This window comes from Oncorhynchus masou, unplaced genomic scaffold (assembly GCF_036934945.1).
Source record: "Oncorhynchus masou masou isolate Uvic2021 unplaced genomic scaffold, UVic_Omas_1.1 unplaced_scaffold_1794, whole genome shotgun sequence".
Lineage (NCBI taxonomy): Eukaryota > Metazoa > Chordata > Actinopteri > Salmoniformes > Salmonidae > Oncorhynchus > Oncorhynchus masou.
The window spans coordinates 65,001-77,403 of record NW_027008139.1 but is presented as its reverse complement, the minus strand read 5'-3'; the positions used below and the strand labels follow the sequence as shown (position 1 = coordinate 77,403).

The 12,403-nt window shown below is 51.5% G+C and overlaps 1 pseudogene; it reads left to right on the top strand.

The window, feature by feature from the left end:
* LOC135532270 (myotubularin-related protein 4-like) overlaps nt 1-12,403 on the top strand; it is a 93,931-nt pseudogene that overhangs the window by 29,813 nt on the left and 51,715 nt on the right.

The following is a 12,403-nucleotide window of genomic DNA, read 5'->3' as shown; positions in this document are numbered from 1 at the left end:
TTAAAACAGGGTGGTAAGAACCCATTAAAACAGGGTGGTAAGAACCCATTAAAACAGGGTGGTAAGAACCCATTAGAACAGGGTGGTAAGAACCCATTAAAACAGGGTGGTAAGAACCCATTGAAACAGGGTGGTAAGAACCCATTAAAACAGGGTGGTAAGAACCCATTGAAACAGGGTGGTAAGAACCCATTGAAACAGGGTGGTAAGAACCCATTAAAACAGGGTGGTAAGAACCCATTGAAACAGGGTGGTAAGAACCCATTGAAACAGGGTGGTAAGAACCCATTGAAACAGGGTGGTAAGAACCCATTGAAACAGGGTGGTAAGAACCCATTAAAACAGGGTGGTAAGAACCCATTAAAACAGGGTGGTAAGAACCCATTGAAACAGGGTGGTAAGAACCCATTGAAACAGGGTGGTAAGAACCCATTAAAACAGGGTGGTAAGAACCCATTGAAACAGGGTGGTAAGAACCCATTGAAACAGGGTGGTAAGAACCCATTGAAACAGGGTGGTAAGAACCCATTAAAACAGGGTGGTAAGAACCCATTAAAACAGGGTCTGGGAAAATCCTGTTTGTAGACGATGTGAGCCGTCAATTTGGAGTTTGGGCACAGTCCACTTCCCTTGTTTAGTGTCCCCCCCCCCCCCCCACACCCCGATCCCTCTCCACCTGGTTGGGTCTTTAAGCAGCTAAATGGCTGCTTCTGAAGGAAATGAAGAATGTGTTCTATTATATTGTGACGGAAACCAATTATGTTAATGCGTGGTTCTTGTCCCTCCCTCGAGTCTCGATTCGCACCATATCCCCTAAATAGTGCACTACTTTTGACCAGAGCCCTTATTGGGGAATAGGTTACCGTTTAGGATGCATCTCTGGGAATCTGGGCTGAGGGCTGGGTCTAGGGGACTAATACAATGGCCACATAGCTGGAATGTTAATAGAAGGTTTGAGAGCCATCACACACACACACACACACCCTTCAACTCCCCTGCCATCCTGTTTAGCCTGTCGGCCTGCTCAGTCAGGCTCAAAGACCAACCCGCATGCTATCCTCTCTCACAGAGGTCGTTTTACGCTAGTACGGCTATGTGCTAATTGGGACTGACGCAAACACTCTTTATTTTCCACCAACTGTCCCATGTTCCAACCTCCTAGTACACAGTTCTGGAAGGGTACGCCAGCGAGGGAGCGGCGCAGTGTCTGGCCACTGGGTAGAGGCGCTGCTCAGTGGCTTTCTGTTTGTAGTGAGGTATTACATCCCTAGGGATCTCTCTCGCTCCCCTCTCTCGCTCTCTCGCCCCTCTCGCACTTCCTCTCTCTCACTCCCTCGCTCGCTCTCTCTCCCCCTCTCTCGCTCGCTCTCTCTCCCCCTCTCTCGCTCGCTCTCTCTCCCCCTCTCTCGCTCGCTCTCTCTCCCCCTCTCTCTCGCTCTCTCTCTCCCCCTCGCTCGCTCTCTCTCTCTCGCGCTCTCTCTCCCGTCTCACGCTCGCTCTCTCTCTCTCTCTCCTGTCTCGCTCTCTCTCCCCTCTCGCGCTCTCTCGCTCTCTCCCCTCTCCCCTCTCCTATCCATGTGGTCCTCTTTCATATAATCTAGTCATTCTATTTCTATGCTGTTTTTAACCAAAGCAGATCTCCATGGTAACCATTGTCCAGTCAAGCTGTAAGGTTCAGTGAGTGTATATAGCTAAGCAGTGGAGTTTGTGGTCTCTTCAGAAGACTAAATCCATCTTAGATCATAACAAGTCCTCCAGAAACAGCCCTGAAAACACACAGGGCGTGTCATTGAACTGTATTTTAACCTTGTGTTATTCCTGGTGGAGACGAGTGTGTTTCTTTAAGAGATCAGTTGTCCATTGGACTCCATTTTATTTTGTTCTGGTTTGATGTGTGTGTGGCTGTTCACCCCTGACAGAGGTAGACGAGGACGAGAGGGTAGACGAGGACGAGAGGGTAGACGAGGACGAGAGGGTAGACGAGGACGAGAGGGTAGACGAGGACGAGAGGGTAGACGAGGACGAGAGGGTAGACGAGGACGAGAGGGTAGACGAGGACGAGAGGGTAGACGAGGACGAGAGGGTAGACGAGGACGAGAGGGTAGACGAGGACGAGAGGGTAGACGAGGAGGAGAGGGTAGACGAGGAGGAGATGAGGGCAGAGTAGACGAGGACGATAAATATTCCGGTCTAAAGTGGATGTAACACTGCAATGTTTTTAATGATGTGTTGGCGTTTTGTATCCTGATTTTTATTTTTTTATTTTTTATTTTTTTTTAATTCTCCTGTTTTTCCTTATCACACCGTTGATCTGGTGTTGTCTGTTTAACGTTGCGTCGTTGTAGTCCTAACCTTTTGTATTGACGTTTGCGTCCCCTCCAGGTGCCGTTCCCAGCTCTTCAGGGGGAAGGGGTGGAGTATCTGGGCCGAGCCGACGATGCCGTCATCGCCATCTCCAACTACAGGCTCCACATCAAGTTCAAGGACTCTGTCATCAATGTAAGACATGATGCGCACACACAGCCTGCTTCCTAATGGCCCCCTCTAGCCTCCTCACCCCCTGGTGCGTGGTCCCACTCCTCACCCCCTGGTGCGTGGTCCCTCTCCTCACCCCCTGGTGCGTGGTCCCTCTCCTCACCCCCTGGTGCGTGGTCCCTCTCCTCACCCCCTGGTGCGTGGTCCCTCTCCTCACCCCCTGGTGCGTGGTCCCCCTCCTCACCCCCTGGTGATTGGTCCTCCTTCTCACCCCCTGGTGATTGGTCCTCCTCCTCACCCCCTGGTGCGTGGTCCCCCTCCTCACCCCCTGGTGCGTGGTCCCCCTCCTCACCCCCTGGTGCTTGGTCCCTCTCCTCACCCCCTGGTGCTTGGTCCCTCTCCTCACCCCCTAGTGCTTGGTCCCTCTCCTCACCCCCTAGTGCTTGGTCCCTCTCCTCACCCCCTGGTGCTTGGTCCCTCTCCTCACCCCCTGGTGCTTGGTCCCCCTCTAGCCTCCTCACCCCCTGGTGCTTGGTCCCCCTCCTCACCCCTGGTGCGTTGTCCCCCTCCTCACCCCCTGGTGCTTGGTCCCCCTCCTCACCCCCTGGTGCGTGGTCCCCCTCCTCACCCCCTGGTGCGTGGTCTCCCTCCTCACCCCCTGGTGCGTGGTCCCCCTCCTCACCCCCTGGTGCGTGGTCCCCCTCCTCACCCCCTGGTGCGTGGTCCCCCTCCTCACCCCCTGGTGCGTGGTCCCCCTCCTCACCCCCTGGTGCGTGGTCCCCCTCCTCACCCCCTGGTGCTTGGTCCCTCTCCTCACCCCCTGGTGCTTGGTCCCCCTCTAGCCTCCTCACCCCCTGGTGCTTGGTCCCCCTCCTCACCCCCTGGTGCTTGGTCCCCCTCCTCACCCCCTGGTGCTTGGTCCCCCTCCTCACCCCCTGGTGCGTGGTCCCCCTCCTCACCCCCTGGTGCGTGGTCCCCCTCCTCACCCCCTGGTGCGTGGTCTCCCTCCTCACCCCCTGGTGATTGGTCCTCCTCCTCACCCCCTGGTGATTGGTCCTCCTCCTCACCCCCTGGTGCTTGGTCCCCCTCCTCACCCCCTGGTGCGTGGTCCTCCTCCTCACCCCCTGGTGCGTGGTCCCTCTCCTCACCCCCTGGTGCGTGGTCCCTCTCCTCACCCCCTGGTGCTTGGTCCCCCTCTAGCCTCCTCACCCCCTGGTGCTTGGTCCCCCTCCTCACCCCCTGGTGCTTGGTCCCTCTCCTCACCCCCTGGTGCTTGGTCCCCCTCTAGCCTCCTCACCCCCTGGTGCTTGGTCCCCCTCTCAGCCCCTGGTGCTTGGTCCCTCTCTCACCCCCTGGTGCGTGGTCCCCCTCCTCACCCCCTGGTGCTTGGTCCCCCTCTCAGCCCCTGGTGCTTGGCAGTGCACTGGTCACCACAGAGAGCGATGCATTGAGCAGTGTCTCTGATCTCACCAGCCAGGACTGTTTTGACGTGGCCTCTGGGGTTTTAGGGAGCCGGTGCCAATGATTCCTTACTTGCATAGACACACACACACACACACACACACACACACACACACACACACACACACACACACACACACACACACACACACGTCCCCTCCTACTGACATCAGCCCCTGCTGTAATACAAACAGCCTAGTTGTTTTCATTCAGTGACCTGGCAGAGAGATTCCTCCTCCCTCTCCTCTCTCTCCTCCCTCTCCTCCCTCTCCTCCCTCTCCTCTCTCTCCTCCCTCTCCTCTCTCTCCTCTCTCTCCTCCCTCTCCTCTCTCTCCTCTCTCTCCTCCCTCTCCTCTCTCTCCTCCCTCTCCTCTCTCTCCTCTCTCTCTTCTCTCCTCCTCTCTCTTCTCTCTCCTCTCTCTCTCTCTCTCTCTCTCTCTCCTCTCTCTCTCTCTCTCTCTCTCTCTCTCCCTCTCTCTCCTCCCTCTCCTCTCTCTCCTCTCTCTCCTCTCTCTCCTCTCTCTCCCTCTCTCTCCCTCTCTCTCCTCTCTCTCCTCCCTCTCCTCTCTCTCTCCTCTCTCTCTCCCTCTCTCCCTCCCTCTCCTCTCTCTCCTCCTCTCTCTCTCTCTCTCTCTCTCCTCTCTCTCCTCTCTCTCTTCTCTCCTCTCTCTCCTCTCTCTTCTCTCTCTCTTCTCTCCTCTCTCTCCTCTCTCTTCTCTCTCCTCCCTCTCCTCTCTCTCCTCCCTCTCCTCTCTCTCCTCTCTCTCCTCTCTCTCCTCCCTCTCCTCTCTCTCCTCCCTCTCCTCCCTCTCCTCTCTCTCTCTCTCTCTCTCTCTCTCTCTCTCTCTCTCTTCTCTCTCTCTCTCCCTCTCTCTTCTCTCTCTCTCTCTCCTCTCTCTCCTCTCTCTTCTCTCTCCTCCCTCTCCTCTCTCTCCTCCCTCTCCTCTCTCTCCTCTCTCTCCTCTTTCTCCTCCCTCTCCTCTTTCTCCTCTCTCTCCTCCCTCTCCTCTCTCTCTCTCTCCTCTCTCTCTCTCTCCCTCCCTCCCTCTCCTCCCTCTCCTCTCTCTCTCTCTCTCTCCTCCCTCTCCTCTCTCTCCTCCCTCCTCCTCTCTCTCCTCCCCTCTCCTCTCTCTCCTCCCTCTCCTCCCTCTCCTCTCTCTCCTCCCTCTCCCTCTCCTCTCTCTCCTCCCTCTCCTCTCTCTCCTCCCTCCAGTCAACTTGCAGAGGCCTTGTAGCAGGACTCACATAGGTCTGCACTGTCAGAGTTTATGCTGCCTTCATATCAAAATGTTGAATTCTCTGGGGGTTTTTCTCCCTTTTTACTGTCTGTTTGTTGAAAAGTATTCTGGGTAGTATGTAGGGTTTAGCAACATTTCTAGTAGTAAACGTTAAGTAACATTTCCGAAAAGTGGCATGCCGTACAGTAGGACTGGCATTCTACCAATGTTTTCTCTGTCTATAGCCAGGATTAAGCAACCTCTCAAAGAAGAGACATGAAGGATTGGCATTTGACAGTGCAAGCAGGGTCCTGCACTGAACCTAGTCAGAGGCACAGATGAACTGTAGTAACCGTTAGTAACCGTTAGCCAACCAGCTCTCTCCCCTAAGCCATACCGCCCTCCTTCTAATCGCTCTGTTCTCACCCTTTGAGCCCATTGAGGTTATTTCCATTCTCTCCTTCTCTTCTCTCCTTTTCTCCTCTCCTTCTCTCCTTTTCTCCTCTCCGTCTCTTCTCTCCTTTTCTTCTCTTCTCTCCTTCTCTTCTCTCCTTTTCTCTTCTCTCCTTTTCTCCTCTCCTTCTCTTCTCTCCTTTTCTTCTCTTCTCTCCTTCTCTTCTCTCCTCTCCTCTCCTCTCCTTTTCTTCTCTCCTTCTCTTGGTTGTGGTTCTACCTTGTGATTTTTTTCTCTGCTTCAGTGTATCATCTTCCATCTTTAGCTCACTGTATTTTGATGTTCCATTTAACCTCCACTTCCTTCTGTTTTATTTCTTTAGTTTAATCATGTTTCCATTTCCTCCCGTCTTGACACCGCTCTCTCTGCTCTCCCTCTTTCTTTCTCTCTCTGCTCCCCCTCTTTCTCTCTCTCTCTCTGCTCCCCCTCTTTCTCTCTCTCTTTCTCTCTGCTTTCCCTCTTTCTCTCTCTCTCTCTGCTCACCCTCTTTCTCTCTCTCTCTCTCTGCTCCCCCTCCTTTTCTCTCTCTGCTCCCCCCCCCTTTTCTCTCTCTGCTCCCCCCCTCCTTTTCTCTCTCTGCTCCCCCCCCCTTTTCTCTCTCTGCTCCCCCCCTCCTTTTCTCTCTCTGCTCACCCTCCTTTTCTCTCTCTGCTCCCCCCTCCTTTTCTCTCTCTGCTCCCCCCTCCTTTTCTCTCTCTGCTCACCCTCCTTTTCTCTCTCTGCTCCCCCTCTTTCTCTCTCTCTGCTCCCCCTCCTTTTCTCTCTCTGCTCCCCCTCCTTTTCTCTCTCTGCTCCCCCTCCTTTTCTCTCTCTGCTCCCCCTCCTTTTCTCTCTCTGCTCCCCCTCTCTCCCTCTCTCTCTCTCTCTGCTCCCCCTCTCTCTCTCTCTGCTCCCCCTCCTTTTCTCTCTCTGCTCCCCCTCCTTTTCTCTCTCTGCTCCCCCTCCTTTTCTCTCTCTGCTCACCCTCTTTCTCTCTCTCTCTCTCTCTGCTCCCCCCTCCTTTTCTCTCTCTGCTCCCCTCCTCCTTTTCTCTCTCTGCTCCCCCCCCTCCTTTTCTCTCTCTGCTCCCCCCTCTTTCTCTCTCTCTGCTCCCCCTCTTTCTCTCTCTCTGCTCCCCCCCTCCTTTTCTCTCTCTGCTCCCCCTCTCTCTCTCTCTTTCTCTCTCTCTGCTCCCCCTCTTTCTCTCTCTCTGCTCCCCCTCCTTTTCTCTCTCTGCTCCCCCTCCTTTTCTCTCTCTGCTCCCCCTCCTTTTCTCTCTCTGCTCCCCCTCCTTTTCTCTCTCTGCTCCCCCCTCCTTTTCTCTCTCTGCTCCCCCTCCTTTTCTCTCTCTGCTCCCCCCCTCCTTTTCTCTCTCTGCTCCCCCTCTCTCTCTCTCTGCTCCCCCTCCTTTTCTCTCTCTGCTCCCCCTCCTTTTCTCTCTCTGCCCCCCCTCCTTTTCTCTCTCTGCTCCCCCTCCTTTTCTCTCTCTGCTCCCCCTCCTTTTCTCTCTCTGCTCCCCCTCCTTTTCTCTCTCTGCTCCCCCTCCTTTTCTCTCTCTGCTCCCCCTCCTTTTCTCTCTCTGCTCCCCCTTTTCTCTCTCTGCTCCCCCTCCCTTTTCTCTCTCTGCCCCCCCTCCTTTTCTCTCTCTCTGCTCCCCCTCCTTTTCTCTCTCTGCTCCCCCTCCTTTTCTCTCTCTGCTCCCCTCTCTCTCTCTGCTCCCCCTCTTTCTCTCTCTCTGCTCCCCCTCCTTTTCTCTCTCTGCTCCCCCCCCTCCTTTTCTCTCTCTGCTCCCCCTCTTTCTCTCTCTCTGCTCCCCCTCCTTTTCTCTCTCTGCTCCCCCTCCTTTTCTCTCTCTGCTCCCCCCCTCCTTTTCTCTCTCTGCTCCCCCTCCTTTTCTCTCTCTGCTCCCCCTCCTTTTCTCTCTCTGCTCCCCCTCCTTTTCTCTCTCTGCTCCCCCTCCTTTTCTCTCTCTGCTCCCCCTTTTCTCTCTCTGCTCCCCCTCCTTTTCTCTCTCTGCCCCCCCTCCTTTTCTCTCTCTGCTCCCCCTCCTTTTCTCTCTGCTCCCCCTCCTTTTCTCTCTCTGCTCCCCCTCCTTTTCTCTCTCTGCTCCCCCCTCCTTTTCTCTCTGCTCCCCCTTTTCTCTCTCTGCTCCCCCTCCTTTTCTCTCTCTGCTCCCCCTCCTTTTCTCTCTCTGCTCCCCCTCTCTCTCTCTCTCTGCTCCCCCTCGCTCGGTCTGTTTCTTCTCCCTCTCTGTTCCTGGTGCCTGTTACTGTGTTGTAGACCTATCCAGGTGTGGACAATCACATTTCTGTGAGTACATTGTGTCAATGGCAACCCTCGGCTCCCCCTGTCCTCCCCCCGTCCTCCCTCACAGTCTAGACGAGCTTCTGTCATTAATTCTCTGTTCGGTTCAGACTGACTGCTGCTGGATTAATGCGCACCCTAGAAGAATAAAATCTCATTTTAACTTTTCAATTGGAAGCAATCTAACCCCCCGCCCCCCCACCCACCAGCGTGGATTGTGATTGGTCAGCCCCAATCAAAAGTCAAGCCTCATTGGGTAATTGTATAACTGTTGAGTTTGGAGTGCCGTCATTAACACCTCTGACCCCGTGGACCAATAACAGAGCTGCGGTGATGGAACACGGCAGACTCAGCGTGACAGAGGGAACACTCTAGAATAGACAACAGGCCTCCACCTAAAATGATTATATGGTTGTGTAATGGTTGTTGTTTTTGTATGAATGAGATTTAACTGTGTGGCAATTTACCATATGACAACTATGAAAAGGGTAAATAACTTGACATATAAACGTTCTAGTTTATTGAAAGGTGATTTAACAACGGTAGTAACTTGCAATGTGATGATTTTATAAGGAAGTTCAAGTGATGCTGCTGTTTTTTAAAAGGCTAGATATTGGTGTTGCTATGGAGATGTTGTTGTGTGGTCCGTTTTAGGCCTATATACCTAAACAGAGGCTTGACTGAATTGACATAACCAATGGGGAGAGTTAAGTCTACCACCAATGTCATCTTCCAATCCTCACTGAAGTGCTACCTCTGCTGTGTGTGTGTGTGTGTGTGGTAGGGGGGCTACCTCCTCGGGCTCGCAGCCGACTCTACAACAGCGTAGCTTAACGAGAAGTGTTGTGGGTCCTGTGTAATGTCTCTCTGGCTCCCCCTGCAGGTACCTCTGATGCTGATCGAGAGTGTGGAGAGCCGACACATGTTTCAACTGCACATCACCTGCAAGGACTCTAAAGTTGTCAGGTAAAAAGAGAGAGAAACTCCTATGGTGATTGGTCAGATTGATAACTGCACTGGCCAGTGACCTATGGTGATTGGTCAGATTGATAACTACACTGGCCAGTGACCTATGGTGATTGGTCAGATTGATAACTGCACTGGCCAGTGAGCTATGATGATTGGTCAGATTGATAACTACACTGGCCAGTGAGCTATGGTGATTGGTCAGATTGATAACTACACTGGCCAGTGAGCTATGGTGATTGGTCAGATTGATAACTACACTGGCCAGTGACCTATGGTGATTGGTCAGATTGATAACTACACTGGCCAGTGACCTATGGTGATTGGTCAGATTGATAACTACACTGGCCAGTGACCTATGGTGATTGGTCAGATTGATAACTACACTGGCCAGTGACCTATGGTGATTGGTCAGATTGATAACTACACTGGCCAGTGACCTATGGTGATTGGTCAGATTGATAACTACACTGGCCAGTGACCTATGGTGATTGGTCAGATTGATAACTACACTGGCCAGTGACCTATGGTGATTGGTCAGATTGATAACTACACTGGCCAGTGACCTATGGTGATTGGTCAGATTGATAACTGCACTGGCCAGTGACCTATGGTGATTGGTCAGATTTATAACTGCACTGGCCAGTGAGCTATGATGATTGGTCAGATTGATAACTACACTGGCCAGTGACCTATGGTGATTGGTCAGATTGATAACTGCACTGGCCAGTGACCTATGGTGATTGGTCAGATTTATAACTGCACTGGCCAGTGAGCTATGATGATTGGTCAGATTGATAACTGCACTGGCCAGTGACCTATGGTGATTGGTCAGATTGATAACTGCACTGGCCAGTGAGCTATGATGATTGGTCAGATTGATAACTACACTGGCCAGTGAGCTATGGTGATTGGTCAGATTGATAACTACACTGGCCAGTGACCTATGGTGATTGGTCAGATTGATAACTACACTGGCCAGTGACCTATGGTGATTGGTCAGATTGATAACAACACTGGCCAGTGACCTATGGTGATTGGTCAGATTGATAACAACACTGGCCATGAATCATGTTTTTTTTAATATATATTTTTCTACCAGATCAAAAATAAGATTTGTTTTGATAATAGTATTTATTTTTGATTTATGTTTGATTGATTTTACTTTTTTTTTTAAACACAACATTTTTTATATTTAGCTGCATTTATAGGCTCAGTTCTAAAACAAGGAGACTTGGCAATAGTCGTGTGTGTGTGTGTGTGTGTGTGTGTGTGTGTGTGTGTGTGTGTGTGTGTGTGTGTGTGTGTGTGTGTGTGTGTGTGTGTGGATTTTCCACAATATTTCTACGAGTGAGAACTGTTGAGAGAACGACCTCTTTGTTATTTTGCTCGGAGTTGGAAAACAGATGTCATAAAGTTTGCTTAAAAACTGGTTTGGCTCAAAAAACATTTCGATGGCTTTTTATTTTTTTTGTGTGTTTTTCTTTTTTTTGTAAAGAACTAAGAGCCCACTTTCTCTGGTGCGGCAGTGTAGCCTAGTGGTTAGAGCGTTGGACTAGTAACCGGAAGGTTGCAAGTTCAAATCCCTGAGCTGACAAGGTACAAATCTGTCATTCTGCCCCTGAACAGGCAGTTAACCCACTGTTCCTAGGCCGTCATTGAAAATAAGAATTTGTTCTTAACTGACTTGCCTAGTTAAATAAAGGTAAAATAAATTAAAAAATAGACACACACACACACATATCAAATAAGCCTCTTCACTTAATGCTGGTGTATCTAGCTCCAACAGGGTCAGTAATGCTGGTGTATCTAGCTCCAACAGGGTCAGTAATGCTGGTGTTTCTAGCTCCAACAGGGTCAGTAATGCTGGTGTTTCTAGCTCCAACAGGGGCAGTAATGCTGGTGTTTCTAGCTCCAACAGGGTCAGTAATGCTGGTGTTTCTAGCTCCAACAGGGGCAGTAATGCTGGTGTTTCTAGCTCCAACAGGGCAGTAATGCTGGTGTTTATAGCTCCAACAGGGCAGTAATGCTGGCGTTTCTAGCTCCAACAGGGCAGTAATGCTGGTGTTTCTAGCTCCAACAGGGTCAGTAATGCTGGTGTATCTAGCTCCAACAGCGGCAGTAATGCTGGTGTTTCTAGCTCCAACAGGGCAGTAATGCTGGTGTTTCTAGCTCCAACAGGGCAGTAATGCTGGTGTTTCTAGCTCCAACAGGGCAGTAATGATGGTGTTTCTAGCTCCAACAGGGCAGTAATGCTGGTGTTTCTAGCTCCATTCTAGCTCCAACAGGGTCAGTAATGCTGGTGTTTCTAGCTCCAACAGGGCAGTAATGCTGGTGTTTCTAGCTCCATTCTAGCTCCAACAGGGGCAGTAAAGCTGGTGTTTCTAGCTCCAACAGGGTCAGTAATGATGGTGTTTCTAGCTCCAACAGGGTCAGTAATGCTGGTGTTTCTAGCTCCAACAGGGTCAGTAATGATGGTGTTTCTAGCTCCAACAGGGGCAGTAATGCTGGTGTTTCTAGCTCCAACAGGGTCAGTAATGCTGGTGTTTCTAGCTCCAACAGGGGCAGTAATGCTGGTGTTTCTAGCTCCAACAGGGCAGTAATTCTGGTGTTTCTAGCTCCAACAGGGGCAGTAATGCTGGTGTTTCTAGCTCCAACAGGGCAGTAATGATGGTGTTTCTAGCTCCAACAGGGCAGTAATGCTGGTGTTTCTAGCTCCAACAGGGCAGTAATGATGGTGTTTCTAGCTCCAACAGGGCAGTAATGATGGTGTTTCTAGCTCCAACAGGGCAGTAATGATGGTGTTTCTAGCTCCAACAGGGTCACTAATGATGGTGTTTCTAGCTCCAACAGGGTCAGTAATGATGGTGTTTCTAGCTCCAACAGGGGCAGTAATGCTGGTGTTTCTATCTCCAACAGGGCAGTAATGCTGGTGTTTCTAGCTCCAACAGGGCAGTAATGCTGGTGTTTCTAGCTCCAACAGGGCAGTAATGCTGGTGTTTCTAGCTCCAACAGAGCAGTAATGCTGGTGTTTCTAGCTCCAACAGAGCAGTAATGCTGGTGTTTCTAGCTCCAACAGAGCAGTAATGCTGGTGTTTATAGCTCCAACAGGGCAGTAATGCTGGTGTTTCTAGCTCCAACAGGGTCAGTAATGCTGGTGTTTCTAGCTCCAACAGGGCAGTAATGCTGGTGTTTCTAGCTCCAACAGAGCAGTAATGCTGGTGTTTCTAGCTCCAACAGGGCAGTAATGCTGGTGTTTCTAGCTCCAACAGAGCAGTAATGCTGGTGTTTCTAGCTCCAACAGGGTCAGTAATGCTGGTGTTTCTAGCTCCAACAGGGCAGTAATGCTGGTGTTTCTAGCTCCAACAGGGCAGTAATGCTTGTGTTTCTAGCTCCAACAGGGCAGTAATGCTGGTGTTTCTAGCTCCAACAGGGTCAGTAATGCTGGTATTTATAGCTCCAACAGGGGCAGTAATGCTGGTGTTTCTAGCTCCAACAGGGTCAGTAATGCTGGTATTTATAGCTCCAACAGGGCAGTAATGCTGGT